This window comes from Anomaloglossus baeobatrachus, chromosome 2, assembly GCF_048569485.1.
Source record: "Anomaloglossus baeobatrachus isolate aAnoBae1 chromosome 2, aAnoBae1.hap1, whole genome shotgun sequence".
Taxonomy (NCBI): Eukaryota; Metazoa; Chordata; class Amphibia; order Anura; family Aromobatidae; genus Anomaloglossus; species Anomaloglossus baeobatrachus.
The window spans coordinates 681597991-681625854 of record NC_134354.1 but is presented as its reverse complement, the minus strand read 5'-3'; the positions used below and the strand labels follow the sequence as shown (position 1 = coordinate 681625854).

The following is a 27864-nucleotide window of genomic DNA, read 5'->3' as shown; positions in this document are numbered from 1 at the left end:
CAGCTGAGATGTTAGCCCCTCCGTGGGTAGGGGCGGTGTGTCCCGGGGCCCGGTGGGGGATGGGGAGGACTGACTGTAAGGGCTGATGTTGTCGTTGGGGTGCAGGGCGCCGTGCCGCGGTGTAGTGTCGTGCCCGGATGGCACTGGTGTACTCACGATTGATTCACACTCAGAGTCACTGGTAAACCAAAGTTCGGAAGTGGTCGGTCCCCGCGGCCGGCTGCTGATGTCCCCTGTGGGGTTGATTGTGGCCCCTTTTCCCGTGCACCTCTGGATGTTTGTGTTTCGGCCCCCCTGCCTAAGCAGTGGTAGCCTGCTCCCCGGCGTTGAGCTGCCGGAGGAGCCCTCGGTTGCCTGCAGGCGCTGGCCCATTGGGTGTTTGGCCCTTGGCAGTGGCGCTCACCCGGTCTCGGTGGGCTTTTGCCTTCTTTCGGGACTTTGGGTGTGGATGAACCTGTGAGGTCCGGCCAGCAATCAGTCAATTTGCCTATACTCAGTGGCTTCTAAGCTAAGACGGGGTCTGAGTACCCTTCTGTTGGTGCTCCGGTACACGGTTGACTCCCCGATTCGGGACCGGCGGGCTCCAACCCAGGCCCGGTCCGTACGGTTCCACCGGTTGCTGTACCAGTACTTCTGCAGATGGCCACCAACGTCTGCCTGCCTGCCTGACGTTTTCCAAGGGGCCCAGGCTCCTACCCGGGTCCCTGACAGCTGCTCCACTACCACTCACTGTCAACTCAAAACTTTTTCTGTTTGAACTTCCTGGCGCAGGACAGTAGTCTCCTCGGTGGGCGTGCCTTTCCACCTGACTCCGCCCAAATGGTGTGCTCTACTAGCCCTGAGGGAGGCATGAGATCTCCCTTTTGGGTGACATGTGTGTGACCTCACAGGGGATGGGGGTGTGTGTGTATGTGGTGGATGTTATTACCTGTGGGTCCAGGGCATCACAGTATCATAATATGGGGGGATCTTACGCCAATATTTTTTTTTAATTATTTATTTATTTTACTGTATAATATAGACCCACCCACCAGCGTCTGTAATTGGTTGCAGTTAGACACGCTGTCACTCAGGGTGGGGGGGTCATCTGAGTGCATCCAATCACAGTGGAGGAAGCAGGAAATATGTATGAGTCTAATAAGCGGTCCAGGAAGTGAATGACCGGCCATGGGAGCAGTGTGAAAGCCATGCCAGTGATTCAGTGAGTATGAAGCACTTACTCCTACCCCTTTGCATCAGATTCTGGTCCCCATAGTCTTTCTATAGGAACCGACATCTAGCCAGATATCGGGGATCAATCCACCACCGACCCCGAGTCAGCGGGGGATTGATCTGCCAGTCCTCCAAAACACAGGGACAAAACACAAAAAGAATTGATATGCTGCATTTTGGCTGCGTCTTCTGTGCAAACAGCAAAATCTCATAGACTTTGCTGGAGGAAGGAAATGCATACATTTGCTTGCATCTTTGTGACCTCAAAAATGCACCAAAAACGAAAGTAAAAGATGTAGTGTGTAAACATAGCCCTACTGTGAGTACTGGAGCTGTGACAGAATTCACAGGAAACACGCCATAGCAGCAACAGGGGTCATAATCTGACCCCATGCTGCCATAGTAACACAGTGGCGCCCTGTGATCGTGTCACAGGGCCAATGATGGCAGCGAGGACCAGCGCAGTCCTCACTGAAGTGCGTCAGATATTTGCAGCAAGATCTAAGGCTGGAAACACATTTATGCGTGTAAAATCGGTCCGACTTGCCTGAAAAAAACTCGGCCGATTTTAGTTCACGTTAGGCCAGTGTGCAATGCAAGTGCGATGCTTTTTTTTAAAATTATTTAATGACTAGCAGAGCGTGTGCAATGCGTGTTTGATCCGTATGTGATCCTTTTTTTTCTCAGCAGCTGTCATCTGCCATTCAGCTCTGCTACATGGCCGCTGACAGCAGCCACAGACAGAGCCATGTAGCAGAGCTGAATAGCCGCTGACAGCAGACACAGACAGAGCCGCACGATCAGAATGAAGTCGGATGAACGTCACCCGACTTCATTGTCATCCCGCGGCTCTGTCTGTGTGGCATGGCCTGATTTTCGGTCACCAGTGAAGGTCTCAACGGTGACCGCAAATCCCGTGAGTGACTTAAGTGATCGGCGCGATCAGCGGTGCCGTCACTGAGGTTAACCGTGGCCACAGCTGAAGTCTTCCTGCTGAGATCTGTGGCCGCGGGTAACCTGAGTGATGTCATCGCTGATAGCGCGACTCACTTCAGTCGCTGCGGGGAGCTCACAGAGAGCGGTCGTGGTCTGTGACCGCTTTCTGTCAGCTTCCGATGTAGCAGAGCTGACAGCGTCGAGGGACCTCTGTGGATTACGTCGGACATGGAAGGGTATTTGGGGTCTTGAATAAAGTGGTGAAAGAGGTTGTTTTTTTTGTTATTTATTTCAAATAAAGGATTTTGGGTGTATGTATTCATTTTCTTAATCTTACAGGTTAATCATGGAAGGTATCTCGGGGAGACGCCTGCCATGATTATTCTAGGACTTAGTGGCAGCTATGGGCTGCTGCCATTAACTCCTTATTACCTCGATTGCCACCGCACCAGGGCAATTCGGGATGGCCGGGTACAGTCCCGGGACAGTCGCATCTAATGGATGCGGCTATTCCGGGCGGCTGCTGGCTGATATTGTTAGGGTGGGGGGCTCCCCATAACGTGGGTCTCCCCATCCTGAGAATACCAGCCTGCAGCTGTGTGGCTTTACCCTGGCTGGTATTAAAATTGGGGGGTACCGCACGCTGTTTTTTTATTATTTATTTATTTTTTTACTGCATTATATAGACCCGCCCACCGGCAGCTGTGATTGGTTGCAGTGAGACAGCTGTCACTCAGCGGTGGGGGCGTGTCTGACTGCATCCAATCATAGGCGCTGGCGGGCGGGGAAAGCAGGGAATACGAGATTGAATAATGAGCGGCCGGCTTTTTCAAAAGAGGAGAAGTCGCCGGAGCAGTATGAACACCGTGCAGCGCCGCGCCGGTGATCGGGGATCGGTGAGTATGAGAGAGGGAGGGAGAGGGATAGACTGACATGGACAGAGAGAGAGAGAGACCGACAGAGAGAGAGACAGACCAACAGAGAGAGACAGACCGACAGAGAGAGAATAGAGACCGAGAGGGAGAGACCGACTGACATTAATCGCATGTTTCGCAAAACACTGGAAATGAGTGAGGTCTCACAATGTCGGTCAATCTCTATGATTGACCGACATTGTGAGACCTCACTCATTTCCAGTGTTTTGAGAAACATGCGAGAAATGTATTCAGAAAAACAAATTTCACTAGGATGGTGTGAGTGCCGGTCTGTGTGACATGCATTTTTTTCACGCTCCCACAGAGTTTCATTGGAGAGACTCGCACGAGAAACTCTCCAAAACGCAAGCATGCTGCGATTTTTTTCTCAGTCCGATTTGGACTGAGAAAAAAATAGCAGATGGGAGCTGCCTCATTGTTTAACATGTGTCCGAGTGCAATGTGAGAATTTCTCGCATTGCACTACTGCGAGAAATTGGCAAGTGAGAAGCCGGCCTAAGGCATTTAACAGGCGCAAGTGGATCTCTGATCCACCCGTGCCTGTTGGCTGCACATGTCTGCTGATCAGATCAACAGATGTGCAGGGATTACCAAGGGTGTGGTAACTGGGGTTACGCAACCTAGGACGTACATGTGACGCCCCTGGACTATCAGGTCATCACAGGGTACTGCACAAACTGCCCTTCCGTGCAGTATTCCAAGTCCCTTATGGTTCTGGGTCCCTATCTGACAATGTTGCCTCCAACAGCAAATCAAATCCTAGATACACCCTGAACCACACCCACCAGGCACACCAGTGGATGACTTGAGTGGGGGGGGTCAGGGAGGGGAGGTGAGGAGTGTAGGGAGTGTGTAGTCATAGAGTGAGAGAGAGAGGAGGTTGGGAGCGGTGTCTCCTAAAGAAGCTGTCTAGGTTGAAAATGGTAGTCTGGACCTAGAGGAGTCGGACCCCCGGTTGCAGGGGATTGTGGGAAGGTGCCTGGACCTGTCGAGGAGGACAGCCGACAGCCTAGCACCATCATCGGTCCGGAACCCAAGGCACGACGGGGTACACGGAACCTAGGTCGGGAAGTAGCTTCAGGCAACCCGACAATTCACCTGAGGAGAACGGAACCTTTATGATCTGTTCCCACCTGCTCCAGAATCGGGGCATTAGCGCAATGAAGGGGATAGGACTTTCCAATCCAAAACGGTCCAGAAAATCCCAAGCGTGAGCCCTGAGAGCAAACTCCCACACTTAGCCCCAGTGGGGAGCGGGGCCCAGCAAGTTCCATACTACTGGGCCACCACGTTGAAGTTAAACTTAGTGCCAGGAGGCAGGTCACAGATCAACAGGCAACACTGTAGGGGACGGGACCCAGACGAGCTCCCCTCAGCGGCACCCAGAGAGTTGGTTTACCCAGTTGTCAGCATCTGATTATTGACTGAGTGAGTACGAGAGTGACCCCTGCATCCCACGGCACCCCACACCGAGTCCTGGGGCATTCCCTGGAGGGCTACGACACCTTGCTGCCCCACTTCATCACCCCGGGTACTCCCAACGGCAGTGGCTGTACTCCCAAATTACTGTAAACCACGGGTGGCATCACGAACTATATCAATTCCCCTGTTAATACCCCCTTTCATTTGAGTTGACGCACGACCCCGGGTCCAGAGACCCTCATGCCACAGTAAACCCGGATCCGAGCAGCTCGGCTGCTTCCATGAGGGCGGCACATACATATACGTCCTAGGTCGTGAAGGGGTTAAAGGAGCAAGCAGACTAGCAGAGATTAAAGGGTGCTTTACACGCTGCGACATCGCTACCGATATATCGTCGGGGTCACATCGTTAGTGACGCACATCTGGTGCCGGTAGCGAAATCGCAGCGTGTGACACAAATGAGCAACGATTAACAAGCACAAAAATGTGAAAAATCGTTGCTCATTGACACGTCGTTCATTTTCTTAATATCGTTGTGTACCGCCCCGCGCTCGGCCGCAGCCGAGCCGCTCGGATCCGGGCTCATTTGGTGGGTGGCTCGAGCGCCTCCGGACCCGGGGGTCACGTCGCTCTGAAGAGAGACTGGCGCTACGTGAGGGTTTTCGGTGGGGAGGTTCACGGCCGGGGCCGTGGTGTTTAGGGATTTAAGTTCGTGACGCCACCCACGGGTTGTGGTGAGTGTGGTCACCACCGCTGCTGTTAACAAGGCTCCCGGGGACAGTGTTGTGCAGCCAGGTGTTGACCCCTCCGTGGGCAGGGGGTGATGGTCCCGGGGCCCGGTGGTTGCGAGGTGCGGGCGTGTTAGTGCGGTGCGGTGCGTGGCCCGAGGGCACTGTTGTACTCACTATGACAGATACACCGGAGTCTCTGGTAAACCAAAAGGATGGTGGTCGGTGCCTGCAGCCAGCTGTGCCTGGTCCCCCACCCGGTTTGGTGGTTCCCGCCTTTCTCCTGCACCTCGTTGTGTAGATTTTGACTGCCTATGCTTCAGCGACGGTAGTCCGCTTCCCGGCTTGGTGTGTGCCGGGAGAGCCCGTTTGCCTGCAGACACTGGCCCGTGGGATCTCTGTGCCTGAGCGGTGGCTTTCTATCCCCCTCGTTGGACTGTTGTCTTCAGTCGGGACTTGGGTGGGAAAAAACCTAAGGTCCAGACCCCAATCAGTGAATTCGACTCGGTCCAGTGGTTTCTGGGCCTCGTTCTGGGTCTGAGTACCCCTCCTGGTGCTCCGGTTTCCAGTCGGTTCCCCAGTTCGGTACCAGCGGACCACTACCCTGTCCCGGTCCCCTACGGTTCCACCAGCTGTCTTCCTGGCTCCTGCAGGTGGCAACCATTGTCTGCCTCCTGACCACAGGGTATCCAGGCTACCCAGATCCCTGACAGACGTTTCTCCTACTCAACTACTCTCATTCACCTCCAAAACTGATCTATTTGTATTTTTCCCGCCTCAGGCTATCCGAACTCCTCGGTGGGCGTGGTCAACCGCTTGACTCCACCCCCTGGTGTGTACGTCAAGACCTGAGAGGGGTGACTCAGTGTTTGTTAGGTTGACTGCTGTTACCTTGTTAGGGATCGGGTGTTTGTGCAAGGGGCTGTCTGTGACTACCTGGTTAGTCCAGGGCATCACAGTTGCTTCTGCAGGTACGATGTTGTTTGTATTTCCTGCATCGGTATGTGTGACACCGCAGGAACGACAAACATCTCCTTACCTGCGTTCACTGGCAATGTGAAAGGAAGGACGTGGGCGGGATGTTACGTCCCGCTCATCTCCGCCCCTCCGCTTCTATTGGACGACCGCTTAGTGATGTCGGGGTGACGTCGCTGTGATGCTGAATGCACCTGATATAATCAATTTAACAGAAGAAGAAGTACGCCTACGTCTGAGTAAATTAAACATTGACAAATCCCCAGGGCCAGATGGCATTCATCCACGAATATTGAGGGAATTGAGCTCTGTAATTGACAGACCGCTGTATCTCATCTTTTTAGACTCGCTTGTAACAGGGTTGGTGCCTCAGGATTGGTGGATTGCTGATGTGGTACCGATATTTAAGAAAGGTAAGAGGGTAGATCCAGGCAACTACCGTCCAGTAAACCTGACATCAGTAGTATGCAAAGTTTTTGAGGGCATTATAAGGGATGACATGCAAAAATATGTTGCAGAAAATAATATAATAACTGACAGACAGCATGGATTCATGAAAGATAAGTCGTGTCTAACCAACCTGTTGGGGTTCTATGAGGGGGTAAGTGCAAACCTGGATATTGGTAATGCAGCTGATGTGATTTATTTGGACTTTGCAAAGGCATTTGATACTGTACCACATAATAGGCTTATACTAAAGCTCCAGAAGCAAGGACTGGGGGAAACTATTTGCAACTGGGTAAGGAATTGGCTAAAAGATAGGAAACAAAGAGTAGTCATAAATGGAACATTCTCTAAATGGGCTATAGTCAGCAGTGGGGTGCCGCAGGGATCTGTGCTAGGACAAATTCTTTTTAATCTCTTTATTAATGACCTTGTGGATGGGATTGATAGTAAAGTGTCAGTCTTTGCTGATGACACCAAACTATGTAGGATATTTAAAAACTGACCTTGATAGTATAATATTACAAAAAGATCTGGATAAGATGTCAGAATGGGCAGATACTTGGCAAATGAGATTTAATGTTGATAAATGTAAAGTAATGCACCTAGGACGGAGTAATCCTATAACTGCGTATACATTAAATGGAAGTAAACTCGGGACTACAGAACAGGAGAAGGACTTGGGTATTCTCATTACAAATAAGCTGAGCAGCAGCACTCAATGTCAAGCAGCAGCTGCTAAAGCAAACAAGATTTTAGGGTGTATAAAAAGAGAGATTAGATCCCGTGATCCCAACGTATTGTTACCCCTCTATAAATCACTTGTAAGGCCACATCTGGAATACGGGATCCAGTTTTGGGCTCCACATTTTAAAAAGGACATTCAGAAGTTAGAGTCAGTTCAAAGGCAGGCAACTAGACTACTACAAGGAATGGAAGGCCTCCCATATGATGACAGGTTGAAAAAGTTAGATATGTTTAGCTTAGAAAAAAGACGTCTCAGAGGAGATCTCATTTATATGTATAAATATATGTGTGGTCAATATAAAGGACTGGCACATGACTTATTCCTTCCGAAGACAATACTAAGAACAAGGGGGCACTCACTGCGAGTGGAAGAAAAGCGATTCCAACAGCTAAATAGGAAAGGGTTCTTTACAGTTAGAGCGGTCAGACTGTGGAATACACTACCACAAGAGGTAGTAATGGCAGATACTATAACAGCTTTCAAAAAAGGGCTGGATGATTTCCTCAGTACACAAAACATTGTTGGTTATAAATGACTTAGTGACCAAATGTAGAACTGGTGGAGGAAGGTTGAACTAGATGGACCTAGGTCTTTTTTCAACCTTAGTAACTATGTAACTATGTAACTATGTCACCTCCCGCTTGAGGGAGGGATTGTTCAGCGGTCACAGCGATGTCACTGACAAGGTATGTGTGTGTGACGCTGCCGTAGCGATAATGTTCGCTACGGCAGCGATCACCAAATGTCGCACGAGCGACGGGGGCGGGTACTACCGCGCTCAACATCGCTAGCAATCGCTAGCGATGTCGCAGCTTGTAAAGCACCCTTAACTCTTGCTAGCCTGCCTATGATTCAGCATACTGCAGGTCAACGCCCAAGTCTGCCTGTATTGATCCCAGACACCAGAGAAATCATTGAGCGGAGTGTCAGAATCTGCAGTCTGAATAGAGTCCAATGACAGTCGGCGAATTTGTGCAAAACTCCATGTGACACTTATGTAAGATATATTTTTATTCCCCCTCCCCATCAAAATTTAAGTTTATTTTTCAATGGATTTGGACAAAATATGGGTGACATTAAAGGTGAAAAAAGCTTTGAAATGTTTCTTCCCGTGTTTTTCTTTTTACGTGAAAGAAACCTATCCACTGTATTAGAGAACAATTTCACTTCCAACATTGCTCACAAGAGGGACCCTCAACACCAAATATATTAACTGCCTGTTGTATTTTTCTGGAATTTACAAGCAGATTTTCTTTTGATTATCTGATAAATTTTAGTACATATAATTGCACTTTATCATAAAACAAAACTGTAAAAATGAACCCTTAAAGATGTGTTCTATTTTGGACATTAACAATGGAGCAATTTTTGTTTGTATTTGCATGACTGCATATTGAGAGCCATTTTTTTTACATCTTCCCTTTTTTTCTTTTGACAATAATGTACGTGTATACTTACAGAATGAGTTGTCTTTTTTTTAATAACATTAGTTTTATGGGGGAGGATGTTGGGAGGAAGGGGTGGGGGATTTTCTGCAATTGTTTTAACAAGATATTCTTTTATTACCATTTACTTTGCTGTATAAATTGCATTAGTTTATTCTACAGTTTGCCATTAGAGTTATATCAAATAAAATATGCATTTTTTTTCTGTCATACCAATTTTGCAGAAAACAAAGAATCAACTTAGTTTTTAAGTCTCCACAATCTCATAATTTTAACTTTGTTTTATTTCTCCATTTATTTAGCTGTACGGGGGGCTGTCCTGTATTGTTTTGCTCCATTTAGTATCTATACTAGGTTGTAATACTAGCGCAAAACAATTTTTTATGCCTGTCAGTGTTATAGATGTGCGGAAACATTGTGGAGCATGTCTGGGAGATGACCAGATGACCCGCTATCTGTTATGTAGCAGTAAAGTCATTCATCATGCGCAGCACAGCATTTCATGAATACGTTGCCAACAACTTAATCCCGTAGAAGATGTGACTGACTTTGTTAGATATGCACCAAGAATCTACCAAGAATATAGACATAGACTTCATAGAAGAATTTATAGTTTTAGAGAAAAAAGGGCCATATTTTGTCCTTGTTATATCAGATGAAGATCCCTATAGTTAAAGTGAACCTGTCATGTCCAATATGCACCCAGAACCACGAGCAGTTCTGTGTGCATAATGCTAATCCCTGCCTAACTGTCCCTGTATGTACTTGTGTACCACCCTGGGGGCTCGGCTGCCTGCCGAGCCATTCGGATCCGGGCTCAGGTTGTCGGTGGCTCGAGCGCCTCCGGTCCGGGGGTCACGTCGATCTTGCTGGCACTACGGCTAGGGGTGGTGTGGTGGACGATTCATGGCCGAAGCCGCGGTATTGGTAAAGTTCGTGACGCCACCCACGGGTCGTGGTGATTGTAGACACCACCGCTGCGGTGAAGGTATGCGGGCTCCCAGGAGCGGTGTAATGGCGCAGCTAGGTGTTGACCCCTCTGTGGGTAGGGGATGTTGGTCCCGGGGCCCGGTTGGTGAAGGCCGGGGTGCAGGGCGGAGTGTTGCGGTGCGGTGCCTGATGGCACTGTTGTACTCACGATTATAACCACACAAAGAGTCACTGGTAAACCAAGTTCGGTGATGATTGGTGCCCACAGCCGGCTGCGTGTTCTCCTAGTGAGGTTGGTAATGTCCGCCTTTCTCCTGCACCTCTATGTAGTGACTTTTGACTCCTATGCCTAAGCAACGGTAGTCCACTCCCCGACTTGTGTACGCCGGAGGAGCCCGTTTGCCCGCAGACGCTGGCCCTTTGGATCTCTGGCCCTTGGCGGTGGCACTTACCCTTACTGGTTGGACTGTTGCCTTCAGTCGGGACTTAGGTGGGAAAGGACCCTGAGGTCCAGACCGCAATCAGTTAATTTGACTAAGATCCAGTGGCTTCTGGACTAGTTCGGGGTCTGAGTACCCTGCCTGGTGCTCCGGTATCCAGTTGGCTCCCCGGTTCGGTTCCGGCGGGCAACTACCCTGTGCCGGTCCCCTAAGGTTCCACCGGTCGTCTTCCCGGTCTCCTGCAGGCGGCCACTACCGTCTGCCTCCTTGCTGAAAAGGGTACCTAGGCTCCTACCCAGGCCCCTGACAGTTCCTAGTTTTTCTCCTCCACTACTCCTCTGTCAACTGTCAACACTATTCTGTTTTGTGTTCCCGCCCCAGGCCATCCGAACTCCTCGGTGGGCGTGGCCAACTGCCTGACTCCGCCCCACCAGGTGTGAACGTCAGGACATGGAAGGGGCGACTCAGGGTTTCAATGTGTGGCTGCTATTACCTTATTAGGGTGAGGTGTGGTGTGTGGGACTACCTGTGACCCCTGGCTAGTCCAGGGCGTCACACTAGCATAGATAAAGAGATCTTTAGAAACAGTATTTCTAAAGATTGTTTATTATATGCTAATGAGGCCAGAGACTAGTCACAAGGGCGTTATTTCCCCTGGCTAGCTGGCTCACATAGCATGCTAGCACGCCGCTGTGGGCGTACTAACATGCTAATGAATGCGCAGCGATGCTGCACATACCTCTCTCTTGATGGCGGCCGGTGGAGGATGGATGCGCACTGGGCATGATTGGGAGTCCCAGCACTTCCGGTTATGCGCACTAAATCTCAGTGAAGCCAAGGAGCTTACACCCGGCATCAGTTTAGTGTGTGTGATCAGAAGTCCTGAGACTCCCGATCATGCACAGTGTGCATCCATCCTCCGCTGGCACTGGCCCTATGGTATCCCAGTCTCTCGTCCTAACCAGGGAAGTACCAATCTGACCCTATTATTAATGTGTCCCTGTCATTCCATCCATCCACCCAATGCGTTTCCTCCTTTTGGATTCATCAGGGGAATATTCAGGTAGAAATAGGGTGTTCAATGAGCTATTCAGTTAAATGATGATCCAGGTATATGCTCCCAAACCTAGAGTCAAAACTAGGAAAAAATAAAAAAATATGCTCCCAAACCTAAAGGCGGCGTCACACGCGACGATATATCGTGTGATCGCATTGCCCGTGGCGCACAAAGTCGTTAACCCCCTGTCACACGTACTTACCTCCCTAACAACGTCGCTGTGGGCGGCGAACATCCTCTTCCTGAAGGGGGAGGGACATTTGGCGTCACAGCGACGTCACACAGCGGCCGCCCAATAGAAGCGGAGGGGCGGAGATGAGTGGGACATAACATCCCACCCACCTCTTTCCGCATTGCCGGCGGCCGCAGGTAAGCTGTGTTTGTCGTTCCCGGGGTGTCACACATAGCGATGTGTGCTACCTCAGGAACAATGAACAACCGCAGAAAGAGGAACGACATTATTAAAATGAACGACGTGTCAACGAGCAACGATAAGGTGAGTATTTTTGCTCGTTAACAGTCGTTCAGAGGTGTCACACGCTACGACATCACTAACAATGCCGGATGTGCGTCACAAACTCCGTGACCCCACCGACATATCGTTAGATATATCGTAGCGTGTGACGGGACCTTTACACTTCAAAGTGTCAATCGACGATTTGACGGCCAAGTACTCTTTGTCCACGATGTCATCGTTTTTTTTTCACAGGACGAGAGTTTCCTATTTAGGTAAAGGACCGGATGTTCCTCACCATTTATTTCCTGCGACAATACAGCTACCAATCCAAACACTGAGGTGTTCATTTTGACCGCAAACTCCTTATTGAAGTCAGGTGCCACCAAGACCATTTGGTTACATAGGGCTATCTTCAACTCCTGGAAAGCCAACTCCGCTTCAGAAGTCTACTTGGCCATTGGGGTGACTTTGCACCATTGACCAGGAGTGTGGCTATCATGGCAAAATTCAGGAAAAATCACCGATAGAACCACAATTCACAGAAATGCTATAACCTGCTTCCTGGAGAGCAGTTACGGACAATTTTGGATTGTGTCTACTTTGTTCAATTGTGGCTTGATTTCGCCCAAACCGACGATATATCCCAAGCATTTGGCCTATTCATTCAACATGGCATACTTTTTCGAGTTCATGGTAAACCCCGCCTCTGTCAGTGCATCTAATACCGCATGGATCTTCTGCAGATGACTTCCCCAATCCCAGGAGAAGATTACAATGTCATGTGAAAAAGCTACAGCATATTTTTTATGATGAGATAGGATCTGGTCCAATGACTCTCTGGAAGGTGGCTGGGACTCACTGCAACCGAAACAGCATCCTGGTATACCGAAAGCAACTGTCAAGTGTAAAGAACTTAATTTTCTCCTGGGCACCTTGGGACATGGAGATTTGCCTGTACCCTTTTGCTAGGTCAAGGGTGGTGATGCACCTTGCTGGTGTCGCGGGCGGGGAGGAGGGTGTCAGCACACCGCGCTCACCCCTTCTGCTCGGGTCCGGCAGCTGCTCCTGGTGGCTCGAGCTGTGGGCCGGGTCCCGGGGTTTCTCGAGCGACACTCCTCGCCCGTGAGTGAAAGGGGGGTTTTGTGGTTGGGTGTGGGGATTGTTATAGTTCGTGACGCCACCCACGGTTGTGGTGATTTCACCACCGCTGCTCAGTAGGGGGGGTCCCGGGGATGGTGATGCGGAGCAGCCAGGTGTTGTGTTGCCCCTCCGTGGGTAGGGGTTGGTGATCCCCGGGGGCCAGTGGGGTGCAGGGGCGCAGGGGCAGCGCTGTGCCTTGCGGCACTGAGGTACTCACTCAGCCAGTAAACACGACACAGTTCTCGGTAAACAAACGGCTGGTTGGACGGGTCCCTCGGACGGTTCACGGTGCTGCGGTTCCCTGCAGTTAGTGGTGACGGTCTCTTCCCTGCACCTTTGAAATGTCTGTTTGGTAGCGGTGGATTCCCACCGGTTACCCGCTCCCCGACTGCAATCTGTGCCGGAGGAGCTCCACACTTTGCCCGCAGGCGCCGGCCCTGGGAAACTGGTGCCTTGGCGGTGGCGGTGTTTCCCCGTTGTGGTTGGACCTTTGCCGTCAATCAGGACTTGCTTGTTGGGGGATCTACGTCCCCTTCACTAACGGATTTAGCAATTTACAGCGACTCCAAGCCTTGCTGGGATCCGAAAGCCCCTGCTCTGGTGCTGACTGCCCTTTGTATACTGCTCCAGGCCCCCGGATACACACAGCCTCCGTGGCCCTTCCAGCAACCTCCAGACAGTCCCACTGCAGATCTTCACCGCTGTCTGCTGACCTTGCTGGCTCCTTCTGGGCACACAGCCACAGACTAACTTCAGGCTTTCTCTCTTTACTGCTTTCTTCCTTCACTTCCACTTAGCTGTTTACTCTAACCCTGTCTAGACTACTCCTTCACTCTTGCCCTGCCTGGGCTCCACTCCTTCCACTTCCTCCTCCCTGACAGAACTGCACTCAAGCCCTGCCTGGGCAACTCTCCTGGTTTCTTCCTGTCTCCAGAGTTGTGAGCTCCTCGATGGGCGGAGCCAACCGCCTGGCCCACCCCCTGGTGTGCATCATCAACCTCTGGAGGAAGGCAACAAGGATTTTTGGGTTAGCTGGTGTACCTGCAGGGAATGTGGGGTGCGTGTGTGTTGTTATCTGTGTCCCCTGGCTTGCCCAGGGCGACACATTCCCCCTTAGCAAAACGCAGACCGTCCTCGGGCTGCCCGTCCAACACCGGTTTTATTTTCCTTTTTGTTTTTCTGAAAAGGTAAACGGTATAACATTATAAACGGTAAATAATATACATTTTTAATAACAACTCTTCCCAAGACGGGAGGCACATTTACTTTTAACGTTGCAACGGTATACGGTCACGGTTTCCGCTCTCTCCCACCCAAGCAACCTGGCCCTGATGCTGCCCCTAAAACCCAGGCAGCACCCCTTGACCCACAGTCCAGCATAAGTTACCCGAGCGGGATCTGTCCTTCCCCTCCAGAGGGTGGCCACCGGTTCCTTTGGTGGCTGGGCCCTGGCCTGCTCTGCTCAGGGCCCTCCCTCCAACCTGCCTCTCCGGAGGCGGTATAGCGGAAACGGTAACGGTACCCAACATATTTACAAGCCACTTAACGTTTGTGGTGCCCTGCAAGTTCACGGGCTTGTCCATGGATAGTTCCCATGCCAATAAACTTAAACGGTCCCCACGGGGACAACGGTGCCGGCTCCAGCCGGTTCAATCACATCAGCAAATCAGGTAAGGCACTCGGTCATCATCATTTTTCTTATCATTCTTTTAACTTTTTAAACTTTTCAAACTACAAAATGGTGGTCCCAACGGGGACGGTGCAGCGGCACTCCGCTGCCTTTTGCGGCTCAATAGTCCATTCTCACTCGTGGGGCTCTAGTGCCACTTTCACATGGTGCACCGCTCTGGACCCCAATGGTAGCTCGCTGCAGGCGATCTTCTTCCATATTCATGCGGGCATGCACATCCGCTCTACACCCCTCCCGGGCATCGATCTCCCTGCGCAGCTGCTGGTGCCGTCGCTCCCAGCCGGGAGCACTTTCTTTTTGCTCCGGTTCAGCGTGTGCGAGGGACGGGCCCAGCCAGAGTCCCTCCGTGTCGGCTACGACCGGCACCTTCAGTAATGAGGGACCCCGCTGTGACATGGCCTGCTCTGCCTCCTGGCAGCTGCATCCCCGCCGTGCCTCCGGTGCATCTTTGCTGACGGGCTCAGCCTTTGGCTTCTTCCATAGAAGCGGTTCAGGGTGGTCATGAGCTTCTGCTGCAGGTCGGTCCGCCGGGGCGGATTGGCAGGGTACCGCTACCGGTGGTGGTGGTAGCGGGCCTAGTGGCGGGGCAGCAGCAGCTAACGTGGGTATCGGGAAAGGCAGCAGGGTGAACGGGTGTAGGCCGGGCCCCTCAGCCGCAGCGGCCGATCCCTCGGGAATACAGGGACGTGGGTCTCTTACCCGTTCCTCCAAATCTTCCTCCACCTCGCATCTCCACATAGCAGCCACCACTTCCACCATGTCGGCCTCCCGCTCCTCCAGGAGGAGCTGCCTGTGGACCTGCAGACGGCTGCTTAGCTGGACGGTCCGGACTTCCACCCACGCCGCCATGCCAGGTGCGGGGACCACGGTGTTGTTGGTCGGACTCAGCATCTTTAGCAGCGGCCTCTTCCAGGAACCAGTAAATGGCCGCAGGGTCCTGGCGTCCCTGCTTCCATAGCCGCGCTTACATGCGGCCAGCCGCCATCGCGTCCCCCTTAGCTCTTTCCGGCCCCTCCTCTCTCGGGGCGGGGTTCTGGCCTTCGCGCCTCTACTGCTCGAGAAGACGCTCGAGCGGGAACTTTTCGCGCCAAAGATGGCGGCTTCTGAAATTTTTCTGCCGGATGCCTCCGGCGGTAACAAGGCGCACCTCTACCTGACAGCAGAGCGGTAGGATCCTGTTCGTGACGCCAAGTTGTCGCGGGCGGGGAGGAGGGTGTCAGCACACCGCGCTCACCCCTTCTGCTCGGGTCCGGCAGCTGCTCCTGGTGGCTCGAGCTGTGGGCCGGGTCCCGGGGTTTCTCGAGCGACACTCCTCGCCCGTGAGTGAAAGGGGGGTTTTGTGGTTGGGTGTGGGGATTGTTATAGTTCGTGACGCCACCCACGGTTGTGGTGATTTCACCACCGCTGCTCAGTAGGGGGGGTCCCGGGGATGGTGATGCGGAGCAGCCAGGTGTTGTGTTGCCCCTCCGTGGGTAGGGGTTGGTGATCCCCGGGGGCCAGTGGGGTGCAGGGGCGCAGGGGCAGCGCTGTGCCTTGCGGCACTGAGGTACTCACTCAGCCAGTAAACACGACACAGTTCTCGGTAAACAAACGGCTGGTTGGACGGGTCCCTCGGACGGTTCACGGTGCTGCGGTTCCCTGCAGTTAGCGGTGACGGTCTCTTCCCTGCACCTTTGAAATGTCTGTTTGGTAGCGGTGGATTCCCACCGGTTACCCGCTCCCCGACTGCAATCTGTGCCGGAGGAGCTCCACACTTTGCCCGCAGGCGCCGGCCCTGGGAAACTGGTGCCTTGGCGGTGGCGGTGTTTCCCCGTTGTGGTTGGACCTTTGCCGTCAATCAGGACTTGCTTGTTGGGGGATCTACGTCCCCTTCACTAACGGATTTAGCAATTTACAGCGACTCCAAGCCTTGCTGGGATCCGAAAGCCCCTGCTCTGGTGCTGACTGCCCTTTGTATACTGCTCCAGGCCCCCGGATACACACAGCCTCCGTGGCCCTTCCAGCAACCTCCAGACAGTCCCACTGCAGATCTTCACCGCTGTCTGCTGACCTTGCTGGCTCCTTCTGGGCACACAGCCACAGACTAACTTCAGGCTTTCTCTCTTTACTGCTTTCTTCCTTCACTTCCACTTAGCTGTTTACTCTAACCCTGTCTAGACTACTCCTTCACTCTTGCCCTGCCTGGGCTCCACTCCTTCCACTTCCTCCTCCCTGACAGAACTGCACTCAAGCCCTGCCTGGGCAACTCTCCTGGTTTCTTCCTGTCTCCAGAGTTGTGAGCTCCTCGATGGGCGGAGCCAACCGCCTGGCCCACCCCCTGGTGTGCATCATCAACCTCTGGAGGAAGGCAACAAGGATTTTTGGGTTAGCTGGTGTACCTGCAGGGAATGTGGGGTGCGTGTGTGTTGTTATCTGTGTCCCCTGGCTTGCCCAGGGCGACACACTGGCCCTAGTCTCTCAATGAGCTCATCGACACGGAGCATCGGATATGCATCAATTTTGGAAACTTAATTCAATTCACGATAATCATTACAAAACTACCATTCTCCATCTGGCTTCAGCACAAGGACAATAGGACTGGTCCAGCCACTTTTAGACTTTTCAATTATGCCCAGGCTCAACATTCTCTTCACCTCATGGCAAGCTTCAGGGTTCTAAAATGGCTTTAAGTTTACTCGCACATGAGGCTCCTGATATAGAAAGGTTAATATTTTTCTATATTTTATATTCTGTTTAGTATTAATATGGTATTAGTACATTTTGTTTAACATTAACCTATCTTGTAGTCTTACATTCAAGGTTTCATTTTGTTCTAATATTTTCTTATCTCATATGCAATGTTATGAGAAGGCTAGGTTATAGGTAGGTTACAGGGAAACGTATTATAAATAAAATTTATCATGACATTTCTGAAAAGGAATGAAGCAATGGAAATGTTTCAGGCACGGGTAACCAGACGAGGAGGAAGTGGGTCCACTGGTCCAACGAACCGTTCACTTTTCCGGAGGAGACGACCTGAGTGGCCACCGAGCTTTCACTACAACCACCGGAGGTGGAAGCAGGTACACACGCGGAAAAGTGACCGACAGCAGACAGCGCAAGGCATCCTGATACATCGGCAAACCAGGAACCAGAGCAAATTTGGTAGAAGCTAGTGAGGTGCAGAACAGTCTGGTACACAGGCAAGTGGTAAGAGCTTGCAGGGACTGGAGAACACAGGAAGGTTACAGGAGGGTAAACAGGCACCACTAGATGCAACAGAGTCATAGATCAATATGGAATGTGTGTTATAGAACGGGGACCTGACAACTAGCACGGGCAAACTAGCTATGGGGACACATTGAACAGGCACCTCCCAATGGGGCAGGATTCCTTATATACACTGTGCCTAATGGTGGGGGCCGGGAGGCACTTCCGATTTAACTTGCACTGGCCCTTTAAGAAAAGCAGCGTGGCTACACCCTAAGCGCGCTCCCAAGACCAGTATTGCACATGTGTGGGCTTCGGGAGTAAGATGATGGACCAAGGAATGAGGAGCAGGCAGGAACAGTAGGGAAAAATCGGCGCCTCTGGCACATAGTGAGCGGGGGCGCCGACAGGCAAGCAGGAGGGACCCAGGGGATCCGGGATGGACAGAGTCAGCAAAGACAGAGGAGGTGAGCTGGGGGAAGCGTCGGCACTCCTGGGCTGGTAGTGCTGAAGGCGTAACACGCTGCATGAATTGTTACATTGGTTGTAAATGGTATAAGAGATCTATGCACATGAAAATAAAAATTAATTTGCTCACAAGTGTGCATTTCCTTTCTCTGATTATTCATTATCTGAAAGGCCTAATTCAATATGAACCCCCACTGGTAATTCCATATTCTGTCCTTTGGGTCAGAACAGAACAGGAACAATACTCTGTAATAACCTCATGTTCTATTACTTGAGTACAAGGTGGCAATTCTGTTAGGAGGTTTCTATTTCGATAACGTATTTCTCGGCACTGCTGTTTTGGCTTGTGAGTGTGTCTCTGCTATAGTGACATCTTCGAGGTGGGCTTCCATCTTGGCCACAAGACAGAGTTTCCGCTGTTACCCTGTCTCACCACAACTTGATCAGGTTTATGTGTTAGACTTGGTAGGGATTCCTTTACCTGGTTGAAACTTACTCTCCACAGTGGGGATTAACACTAACACATGATGACCAGGGTTGAACTGTCTCACCCTTGATGAGGGATTGTAGACTCTTGCTTGGGCCTCTTGCTCCTAGAGAAGACTTTATTTCACAATGGGCATCAATTCTGCAATCCTCTCTTGCACCTGGGCTACATGCTCGGGGATGCTCCTATTGGAGGGAACCTCTGCTAGCCTGGTTTACTTCGGTATGTCCAGGAGTCCACAATGATGTTGGCCATATAAAGGTTGAAAGGGAGAAAATCAGGCAGAGGCCTGGGGAATTTCTCTGATGGAAAATAGAAGACATGGCAGTAGGAAGTGTCAGTCTTGGCCATCATTCTCCATGACCTTCTTCAGTTTGGACGTCAAGGTCTTGTTAAATCTCTCCTCAAGACTATCTGCTATCACGTGGTACAATGAAGTCTTCAGTTGGATGATCTGCAGAGCTTTGCACAGTTCCTTCATGACTTTTGACATGAGTCCCTTGGTCTGTAAAAATCTCCTTCGGCAGTACAGTTCAAGAGAAGATGTGGACCAACTCCTGGGCTATACTCTTAGCAGAAGAGTTTCTCAAAGGTACTGCCTCTGGGTATTGTGTCACAAAGTCCAGAACCACCAAGATACACTGATAAGCTTTAGCAGACTAGTATAGGGGTCCTTATAAATCCATACCAATACGGTCAAATGGAAACTCTATAATGGATAGCGGAACTAATGGACTACAGAAATGGGTGACCAGGAAAGTTAACTGGCAGGTGGGACAGGATATACAGTAATTTACAATCTCCTGGTGACAGCCAGGCAAGTTGAACTTCCAAAGAATTTGTTCTTGAGTCTTGTCAACCCCTAGATATCCTCTAAAGACTTGAGTGTGGCCCTAATGACCTACACCTATAGGGGCCCAATACCAACAGTTGCTCTATTGCCTCACCACTTAGTTTGGTAACCCGATTTAGCAACGCCCCATTTACTGCAAAATATGGGAACCTGGTGTTGGCCTCCAGCTTCTGAGACATCATAATCAGAACTGTCACATTGTCAAATGCCCCTTTAAGTGTAATATCACTCATTTGAGCAATCCCAAAGTTCCCCACGGAGACCCCCAACTCAGGTATGTTGTCCTCATGGGTTGCCGCCTTATCCTCAATGCCAACAAGCACACACAAGGGGAACTCAACCACCTCCTCCTGTGATGATGTTTCTTTGAGGGTGAACCAACTCTTATCCAAGTAACTGGGTACTCCCACATTTTATTACAAATCCCAGAATAGGTTAAATGCTGCTCTGTGACCCTTTCAAACACAGTAAAAAATGCCTCAACATTATTACCCTAGGCCATTGTTTGCATGGCTTGTCTTACTGCCTTTTGGATGTGGGAGTCATCACCATGACTCGGGGGTGGCATGGTAACCCTGCCATGGATTGCCTTTGCGAGGAGCTCCATCTGCTGCCTGTGCTAATGTGATGCCCTGGCAAAACCAGGTAGTCACACATAGGCACCCGCATAACATCTTCCCTCACCTAGGTTACATACAGCCGACCTGAAACCCTAGTCACCCCCCCTTAGGGCAAGACAGGCACATCAGTGGCCGGGACCAGGCGGTTAGGGAACGCCCACCTAGGGGTCCAGACAGCCCGGGGCGGGAAAACAAGCAGTTCTGAGTCAGATGAAGTTTGTAGTTCAAGTTGAGAGGAGTGGAGCCTGGGGCTAGGTGTAGCTCCAGCAGAGGAAGTTCAAGTTGAACGGTGCCAGGGTTGGAGCCCTGGTACCTTGGCTAGGTGGCAGACGGTGATCTCCATCAGCAGGAGACGGGAAGACGGCTCGGCAGATCCGAGGAGGACTGGAGAAGGGTTGGAGCCTGCCGGTACCGACATCGGAGACCCAACTGGAAACAGTGCACAGAGGGGGTACTCGGACCCTGAAGCCAGGATCGAAACCAGCGGCCTAGCTAATTAACTGATTGAGGGCAGGATTATAGGTCCTGTCCCAATGTCGCGGGCGGAGGAGGGGACGCCGCGCCCTCCCACTGCTCGGGTCCGGCTGCTGCGGCCTGCTGCTGCCGCTGCTCGGTGGCTCGAGCGATGGGCCGGATCCCGGGGGCTCAAGCGGCGTTCCTCGCCCGTGAGTGAAAGGGGAATTGGTGTTTTGGGATAGTTTATTGTCTGTGACGCCACGGTTGTGGTGATTTGTTGACACCACCGCTGCTCTGTATGGGGATCCCGGGAGTGGTGGTATGGAGCAGCTAGATGTGAGTCCTCCCCTCCGTGGGTAGGGGGGTTGGTTGTCCCGGGGCCCAGTGCTGAGGTGGGTGATGCAGGGCTTGGTGGGGTGCAGGGACGCGGGGGCAGCTCTGTGCCTTGCGGCACTGTGGTACTTACTCAGCCTGAGACGATGACACAGTTCTTGGTAAAACACACGGCTGGAAAGACGGTTCCCACGGACGGCTGCACTTGCTTTCCCCAGTAGGTGACGGTGATGGCCCCTTTTCCTGCATCTAAGATGATGATGGTTGCGATGGGTTCCCACCGGTAACCCGCTCCACGGCTTGGATATGGGCCGGAGGAGCCCTACTTTGCCCGCAGGCGCTGGCCCTGAGAAACTGGTGCCCTTGCAGTGGCGGTGTCTCTCTGTTACGGTTGGACTGTTGCCTTCAATCGGGACTTGGTTGTTAGGAGACAGACGTCCCCTTCACTGACGGATTTGGCAAATTATGGCGACTCCTAGCCTTGCCGGGATCCGAAAGGCCCCTGCCCTGGTGCTGACTGTTCTTCGTATACTGCTCCAGACCGCCGGGTCACCACCCGTCCGCGATCCTTCCAGCAACCTCCGAGCAGTCCCCCTGCAGACTATCACCGCCATCTGCTGACCTTGCTGTCACTGTCCGGGGCACACACCCGGACCAACTTCAGGCTTTACTACTGTCACTTTTCTGTCACTTCAGCTTTCTCCTTAGCTCCACTACTGCTTCCTTCTACTTCACTCCCCTAACTTGAACTCCGTTCCTCACTCAAGCTCTGCCTGAGCTAACTGCCTGGTTCCTCCCGCCTCCAGGGCTGTGTACTCCTCGGTGGGCGGAGCCAACCGCCTGGCCCACCCCCTGGTGTGAACATCAGCCCCTGTAGGAAGGCAACAAGGATTTTTGGTTAGCCTTGGTGTTCCTAACTGGGGTGTAGGGTGTGGTAGTGTTGCGACCTGTGACCCCTGGCTTGCCCAGGGCGTCACACCAACCAAAGTCCCAAAAGCAGACAACCACCCACAGAGAGGGATAAGGCAACCGCCATGGCCCATAGATCCCACGGGTCAGCATCAGCAGGCACGGCTCCTTAGGCACACAGAAAGCCGGGAGCGGACTCCTGAGTTCCACACCAGGCAGCCAATACCTGCACAGAGACACTGGGCCCCGGGGCAACCATCCCTACCCACGGAGGGGTTAACATCCGGCTGCCATTACATCTACCCCGGGTATCCCACAACAGCAGCGGTGGTGTCCCACTTCACCACATACCGTGGGTGGCGTCACAGACATGCTACAATCAATCCCGTACAAATACGCCCCCCTTTTATTTGGAGTGACCGCGCGACCCCCGGGTCCGAGGAACCCCTCGGGCCGTACCATAGGCCCCGGATCCGTGCAGCGCCGGCTGCTGGCACGGGGCGGCACACTATTGCTGCATCTGCTGTTGCCACTGCTGCTGTTGCTGTTTTTGTTGCTGCTGTTGTTGAAGATTAGCCTGCAACAAATGCTTTATCAGCTCCTCCATTTTTTCTGAATGTGCTTCCATGCGTATGGCCGCCTTCACAAAGGACATGCAATTTGTACAGAACTGTCATATGTGCTTACTGGGAACCATGTCCACATTCTTAACCAATTGTGGTAGATTGCCTCACTTAGCTGCTTCACGTGGTAGACATAGAAATGCTTCTCATTTAAATTTTCTGCAGGTTTATTGCAAGCTTGTAAAAAGGCACCAAATAAAATAAATACAAACAGTCTTTCCAGCATAAAGAAAACAAAACAGTACATAAACAATCCATATATATGCAGGGTCCGAACATCTGCAGATTTAGGCTGCTTTCACACATCAGTTTTTTGCAATCAGGCACAATCCGGCGCTTTGCAGAAAAAACGCATCCGGTTCTTTTTGCCACCGGATGCGTTTTTTCCTCATAGACTTGCATTAGTGCCGGATTGTGCTGCATGGCCTTGCGTTGCGTCCGTTTTTTGCTGGATGTGGCATATTTCTCTGTTGCGGCGGCCGTTGCTTGCAGCGTTTTTTGTCTGCGGCGAAAAACCCCATCGCGCCGGATCCGCAAATGCAATTTACAATGCAAGCCTATGGACGCCGGCGTCGTGCGGCAAAAACCACATCCGGCGGCCGGATGCGTTTTTTTGAACTGCGCATGCTCAGTATCATACCGGATCCGTCAAAAAACGGACGGACCGCATGGAAAAATGTATGCAACGGATCCGTTTTTTTCGCCGCATCCATTGCATAGATTTTTGAGCCGGATTGAGCCTGATGCAAAAAAACTGATGTGTGAAAGCAGCCTTAGCAATCAGCTCTCTGTAGTACAAGCACTAGTTTGGAGGTCTGCTCACCTCGAGACAGAAAACATTGAGTGAGTCCAGAGACCTCACTTCTGAAGTGAAGATATGGTGTACAGCCATCCCACCCATCTGTATAGCTGTTCACAAAAACCCCGGCCCTGTTGAAGCCAATTAATCCTCTTAGTACCTATCATACTGGAGCATACATCTGGGTTTACATCACTGAATCTAACAATCTTAATGAAACATAACTCCCCTCTAGTATTTTACCAGTGACCATCTTCCAGTAGATATATATATATACTGTGGGTCAAATAAATATTGAACACATGAGAAGCTTTTGACATGAATTTCTCACCAGATGTCGATAACAACCCATCTAATCCACACAAGCAAATAAATCAAACCATAGATGTCCATAAATGAAGTTATGTGTAATAATGAGAAATGACACAGGGAAAAAGTATTGAACACATGAAGGAAGAGAGGTGTAAAAAGCCATAGCAAGTCATGACACCAACTGAAATCTATCAGAAATTAGAGAGCAATTCTTCCACTTAATAAAAAATAATATCAGCTGGTTCAATTGATGGCCTATAAAAAGGTGTGTCATTACCAAAGCCCCACACAAGAAACATCTCATGGCAAGTTGAACCAGTGAGCTGTCTCAAGACCTTTGCATCCTTATTGTTGCAAAAAATACTGATGGCATTGGTTACATTAGAATTTCTAAACTACTGAAGGTTCCAGTGAACATTGTTCCAGCCATAATCCATAAGTGGAAAGAACATTGTTTCACCATAAACTGACCAAGATCACACGCTCTCGGCAAGATATAAGACAGAGGAGTAAAAATAATTATCAGAAGGGTTGCCCAAGAGCCAAGAACCACCTGTGGAGAGCTACAGAAAAACCTGGAATCAGAAGAAACCTTTTTTTTCTAATACAACAATAAGTAATGCACTCAACCTGCTAAAGCAAACAATATTTTAGGGTGTATAAAAAGAGAGATTAGATCCCGTGATCCCAATGTATTTTTACCCCTCTATAAATCACTTGTAAGGCCACGTCTGGAATATGGGATCCAGTTTTGTGCTCCACATTTTAAAAAGGACATTCAGAAGTTAGAGCCAGTTCAAAGGCGGGCAACTAGATTATTACAAGGACTGGAAGGCCTCCCATATGATGAGAGGCTGAAAAAGTTGGATTTGCTTAGCTTAGAAAAAAAACGTCTCAGAGGAGATCTAATTTATATGTATAAATACATGTGTGGTCAATACAAAGGACTGGCACATGACTTATTCCTTCCACAGACAATACTAAAGATCAGGGGGCACTCACTGCGAGTGGAAGAAAAGCGATTCCAGCCCAGCAGCTAAATAGGAAAGGGTTCTTTACAGTTAGAGCAGTCAGACTGTGGAATGCCCTACCACAAGAGGTAGTAATGGCAGATACTATAACAGCTTTTAAAAAAGGGCTGGATGAGTTCCTCAGTACACACACCATTGTCGGTTATAAATGACTTAATATCAAAATGTAGAATTGGTGGAGGAAGGTTGAACTAGATAGACTTAGGTCTTTTTTCAACCTATGTACCTATGTAACTATGTAACTATGTAACCTCCATAGCCTGTATGCACGCTCACCATGAAAGACTCCATTGCTGAAGAAAAGCATGTTCAATCACGTTTAAAGCTTCCTCAACGACATTTAGGCAAGCCTGTGAAATACTGGAAGAATATACAGTAATGTGATCATTGGTTGCCATAATACACAACATGTTAGGAGGCAAAAGGCACGGCATATAACCCCAAATAAACCATATCAACAGTGAAATTTAGAGGTGGGAACATCATGGTGTTGGTGTGGGACTTTTTTTTAACATATGGAACTGGTAAACTTCATAAGATTCAAGGAAGGATGAATGGACAAATGTACCAACACATTCTTAATAAGGCTACTTTCACACTTGCGTCGAACGGCATCCTTCACAATGCATTGTGTAACGCATGTGACGGATGCCTTGCAAAAAGTGTGATAATAGAGGCCACGGATTCCAGTGAAATAACGCGTTGCGTTAAGTTTTCTTTAGCCGAAAGAGCCCTCATCTTCACCGCACATATCCCAACATTACCGCCCACATCACCGCACATATCCCGACATTACCGCACACATCATCACCGCACACATCCCGACACTACAGCCCTCATCTTCACCGCACACATCCCGACACTACAGCCCTCATCTTCACTGCACACATCCCGACACTAGAGCCCTCATCTTCACCGCACACTTCCCGACATTACCACCCACATCATCCCCGCACACATCCCGACACTACAGCCCTCATCTTCACCGCACACATCCAGACACTACAACCCTCATCATCCCCGCACACATCCCGACACTACCGCCCACAACTTCACCGCACACATCACGATACTGCAGCCCACATCATCACCGCACATATCCCGACACTACAGCCCTCATCTTCACCGCACACACCTCGACATTACCGCCCACATCATCCCCGCACACATCCCAACACTACAGCCCTCATCTTCACCGCACACATACTGACATTACCGCCCACATCATCCCCGCACACATCCCAACACTACAGCCCTCATCTTCACCGCACACATCCTGACATTACCGCCCACATCATCACCGCACACCCTCCGACACTACCGCTCTCATCTTCACCGCACACATCCCAACACTACAGCCCTCATCTTCACCGCACACACACCGACACTACTGCCTACATCACCGCACACACGCACGCACTACCGCACCCACGCACGCACTACCACACTCATCATCACCGCACACGCAGGCACTACCGCACTCATCACCGCACACACACCGGCATTACCTCAGTGACGTCCCCACTGACAGCGCGGCTCCCTTCATTTTCTGCGTGGAGCTGACAGTGAGCGGCAGTGTTCTACTGCCGCTCCTGTCAGCTTCATGTAATATAGCTGGATGCGTCGCGGGGCCTCGTGTGGATTACGCCGGACCTGAAGGGGTATTTGGGGATTTTAATAAAGTGGTGAAAGAGAGTGTATTTTTTGTCTTTCATTACAAATAAAGGATTTTTTCGGGTGTATATGTTTATTTACTTTCACTTACAGGTTAATCATGGAATGTGTCTCATAGACGCCTGCCATGATTAACCTAGGACTTAGTGGCAGCTATGGGCTGCTGCCATTAACTCCTTATTACCTCGATTGCCACCGCACCAGGGCAATTCGGGATGAGCCGGGCAGAGTCCTGGGACTTTCGCATCTAATGGATGTGGCAATTCCGGGAAGCTGCTGGCTGATATTTTTAGGCTGGAGGGCTCCCCATAACGTGGGGCTCCTCATCATGAGAATACCAGCCTTCAGCCGTGTGGCTTTACCTTGGCTGGTATCAAAATTGGGGGGGACCGCACGCCGTTTTTTTTAAATGATTTATTTATTGTACTGCACGATATAGACATGCCCACCGGCGGCTGTGATTGGTTGCAGTGAGACAGCTGTCACTCAGTGTGGGTGCGTCTCTGACTGCAACCAATCGTAGGTGCCGGTGGGCGGGGGAAGCAGTGAATACGAGATTGAATAATGGGCGGCCAGCTTTTTGAAAAGAGGAAAAGCCGCCAGAGCTTTGTGACAACTGTGCAGCGTCGCACCCATGATCGGTGAGTATGAGAGAGGGGGGGAGAGGGGGGAGAGAGACCAGGAGTGTTTTTAAACAATTTCGATTGTTCTGCTAGACATGCTGAGCATGCGCAGTAGAACATGACGAAATCCGTCAGCGGATTCTGGCGCTTAGCGCATAGCGGCGGAAACCACCACCATAGACAATCATTAGACACCGTGGCGGATTCCAACGGAATCCGTCAAGGTGCACTATTTTAACGACACAAAAAACGCTACATGCAGTGTTCCTTCTGCCCAACGCAGCGTCAAAATAATGACACTTCGTCGTGCAGTGGATGCAGCGCAAGACCATCCGTTGCTATCCGTAGCTAATAAAAGTCTATGAGGAATATAACGGTTTCCTGCAACGGTTACCGTAATTCCTCAAGGCTGCGGATAGCACCGGAAGCCGTCCAACGCAAGTGTGAAAGTAGCCTAAAGCTGCTGCCATCCACCAGGATGATAATGAAATAAGAGTGGACATTTCGGCAAGACAATTATCCCAAACACACAGCCAGAGAAAGGAAATAAAGCTGCTACAATGACCCAGCCAATAACCTGACTTGAATGTAGTAGAAGATTTATGGACTGAACTAAAGCTCAAAGTTCACAGAAAGAACCCATCGAAGCTTCAGGATTTAAAAAGTGTGTGAAAGAATGGGCCAAAACCACACCTGAGCACTCCATGCAACTAGTTTCTCCATATAGGAGGCATTATGAAGCTGTCATCACCAAAAAAGGCTTTTGTATGAAATATTAAATAAATTTAGTAAGGATGTTCAATACTTTTTCCCTGTGTCATTTCTCATTATTACACATAACTTAATTTATGGACATCTATGCTTTGATTTCTTTGTCTGTGTGAATTGGATGGGTAGTTACCGACATCCAATGAGAAATTCATGTCAA

The 27864-nt window shown here is 50.6% G+C and overlaps 1 protein-coding gene across 1 annotated transcript in view; it reads right to left on the bottom strand.

The window, feature by feature from the left end:
- Positions 1-27864, bottom strand: part of LOC142292075 (protein D7-like) — a 169287-nt gene that overhangs the window by 28006 nt on the left and 113417 nt on the right. The gene's annotated exons all lie outside the window — the stretch shown is intronic.